Below are 3,528 nucleotides of genomic sequence, written 5' to 3'. Positions count from 1 at the left end.
AGGCATTCCCCAGAGATCATCCCTGGAGACACTTTTACCCTTGGAAGACAGCTGTCTTCATGGCGTGTATTTTTAACAAGGCTTAAAGGTATGTTTTATTCCCATCCTCTCCCCTGCAGAATAAATACTTCGGAGCAGAGTAGTTATTGATCTGATCCGCACGAAATCTGAGAGAGGAGCTCAGTCGTGCGCTCTGCCACAGCCTCTTCCCGCACCCCTGGGCAAGTGGCAGAGCCCTGCTGCACAACCAGGAGGTAGGTATCGCAAAATGTCTTGAGGGTCTAAGCCTTCACAGCCCTGTGTGGCAATAATCATCCTTTGCATAGTGCTCCAGGGGTTGCAAGGATAATATTGTTAGAGTACTGACAGCTCCTGGGTAAAGCGTGATAGAAATACTGTGGTGCTAAGGCTGGCAGACTTCTGAGGTCTGGAGGCATCACCAGTGATGTGAGGCAGTCCTTTAGTCTTGCCATTGCTAACGCCAAATTTGAACAGCTAGAGCTGGCCAGCCATTTGGGCACCCAGACACTGCTGGAGCATCTTATTTATTTGTGACGGCAACCAACAGCCAAGTGCCTGTGTGAGCAATGGCCTGCTCATATGAAGGGTCTCGAATAGCTAATAAATTGGGACCTGGAAGATTTGGCAAAATGGTTTCTGGCCATTTGAGAATTTTCTTGTATGAACAGAGAGGAAAAGTCACACCTCCTGTGTGTAAAAGTGCCTGGGTGGAGAAGTGAACCTGTGTTTGTGAGCTTCCCCCTTGCTTCAGATCAAAATGCTGGTTTGATCATCTCTCTGTTTCAGGGCACATCTGACACCAGGATTTGTATTTTAAATGAAGGGAGACTTCTTGCTATTTGGTGACAAGCACAGTAGAGACAGAAAGGGGTTCCCTGGTTCTGGGTTTTGTGGTCCCCAAGCTCCACAAGAAAGCAACAAACTAGTGAAGCATGACCTTAATGGTCTTAAATGCTTCCAGTCTGTGTAATACTGTGATAGGATCATCATGTGGGTTTTGCTAGTGAAATGCTACAGGGAAGGAAATGAAGACAGTTACAGTTGTGTGAAGCATCCAAACCTGTAATAGAGGCAGATGGTAACTACAGAGCGATGAGGGGGAGCCTGAATCCTTCTTCCACCTGTGCTTAGTACCTCTGTGAAATCACCTGCAAAGTTATATGGGGGATTGTTTGCTGTGGGACTGATAGAAAGTGCGCTGATAGAAGATGAAGGCATGACCATGATCTTTGCAGATGCCCACAGCCTCAGTCCAGAAGATCCTTCAGAAAAGTTCTGATGAGCCGTGAATGGTGCTTTTTCTTACAGGAGATGCACTTTGCTCCCTCAGAGACTGCTTTCTTTTCTTAGCTCAGCAGTGTGTTCTCTGACTGTCTCAGCTAAACCAAGCAGTTCAGTTCTTCTGCAAGTGCCTATCTGCGGAGGACCTATATACATCAGGGTGCAACCCATGGAAAGCAAAACTTTGTAGTTTCACACTTCTTGGTGTTTAGATTCTTGATTTGTGCCTGTTCTACAGAGACAGTTAATTGCCAAACTCCGGACCTGGCATGTTTAAACTTCTGATCTGGCTTCTTTAAAACTGAGATCGTTCATGTCTTTATCCCGCACGGAGAGAGTGCTGCAAAAAGGTGTAGATAGCCAAGTCTCACCCTGAGATGCTCTCTGTGCCTGCTCGTGCGCTGCCGCTGCTTTACAAACTTCTCTCTCCTTGCCTGGAAAGAAATAAATAACCAGACAACCCAACAGCTCAGATGTAAGGGCTCGAGCTCTTGATCATGAGCAGTGTTTGGCAGCAGAGGGAAAACATGCAGACTCATTCATAGAGATGCTGTGTGGAGCTGCTGTGGAAGAGCCTGTGGGCGTATGATGAATGCTTAGTAATTAAGCTGATTCTAGGCACGTTGATTATCATTTCAGGGAGACGTGGAACATCCTGCAAATACTTACATAAATATCTGATTCCTAAGGCACACGCACACGCATGTGTGTGTGTGTATGGGAGGGAAGGGGAAGCAGCCTGACAAGTGTTTTGAGAGTAAAAATAAATAGGTGCTGTTGCATCTGTGACTCTGTTCTGGTTTTTAATCCAGCAGGGAGAAACCACAGGAATTTGTACATTTATAATCCCACATCCTGTCTCTGTCAGCCAGAGTGAACAACTCATTAGCATGAAGATTTTGCTCTTTTGGTTCATCCAAGTACTAATGCAGAGAAAAGCCAAGTGGACTTGGGAGCCCCTTGCTGAGCATCTCTCGTACTTTTTGCTGGTGCAGGAACAATCTGTTTTCTCAGGGCACTATCCAGGTCCTACTGTAGTCCATGGAGTCCTTGATAAAAAGGACTTACGTAGGACTTTAAGCTGCAAGCTTTAGGAGTGTGGCTGCTGCAAAAGAGGTTTGAATCTGGAGCAGAGAGTTGCACCTCTCCCCACCCCCAAAATCTCAGAGATATTTCACTCTGGGACTTTGGTGGGGACATATCAGTTAGTTAGACTGTTAGAGCCCTAGTTTAGTACCTAACTGGTTTGGAAAATGTCAAACTGGAGAGACAAAAACCAAGAAAATGGAAATGAGTATATCTATTTTATATCATGGTGGGATGAGCCACAAGTCCAGTTGCTCTTGTTTTGTGCAAGGTGGGGATGATGCAGATGATGCTCTGGGATCCCACCTGGCCCTGATCTTTTGAGACATTTCCTACAGCAGAGTGCAGTGGCAGTCTTTCTTACACCCTTTCTCCACACTTCTCAGCAAGCTCTTTGCTGTGTCAGGTACTGCAGACAGAGCATATCCAAAATCCAACGCGCTTCTGCACTGTCTCATTGAAGCTCTGGACTTTCCCTGTATTAGTGCTGGGGCAAGGAAGAAACTAATTGCCTCCAGGAATTTTTCGCCAGCCTGTACGATTCTTAGAGAGCTCCTGGCCTTGCAGATTATGAAGACGGGCAGGGAGACAGATCTGGGGTGTATGCATGTGACAGGGGTGGGGGGCAGCAACTCCAGATAGCGCTCTCTGCTTAATTGCTTTCCTTCCTTTCCCACTATATTAATCACCTCCCTGTGAACGCTGCCCAGGGCTCATTTCAAGTCATTTTGCAGGCCTGGCGAGAGGGACGGGGAGTGGATCTCTTCCCAGCAGCCTCTGGTCAGAGCCACAGGTCCCTTTAACTGTCTTCCTGGCTCCACGGCAGCGTACTTTCCACCCAGTCCCTCTTCGATGCTCTCTAATGGAGGAGGAGGTGAGCATGAAATGGACTGCTAAAACTCATGAATATTTCAGAGGAAAAAGTCAAGGGACTCCATTAAATCCTCTTCAGTCTCTGCTGGGGGGTGGGTGCACTGGTTAATGAGAAACTCCAGTGGCATTCAGGCGATGTCAGGAATGCACCTAGCAACTTCCAGGCTGGTGTGACCGCACGATGCTTTCCAAAGCCTCCCTTTTGCACCATCCTCATAGAGCCACCCAGCACTGCTGCCATCCTCTCATTCCCCAGACAAGCCCAAA

This window comes from Fulmarus glacialis, unplaced genomic scaffold (assembly GCF_000690835.1).
Source record: "Fulmarus glacialis isolate BGI_N327 unplaced genomic scaffold, ASM69083v1 scaffold38112, whole genome shotgun sequence".
NCBI classification, from domain to species: Eukaryota; Metazoa; Chordata; class Aves; order Procellariiformes; family Procellariidae; genus Fulmarus; species Fulmarus glacialis.
This window is presented reverse-complemented; position numbering follows the sequence as displayed.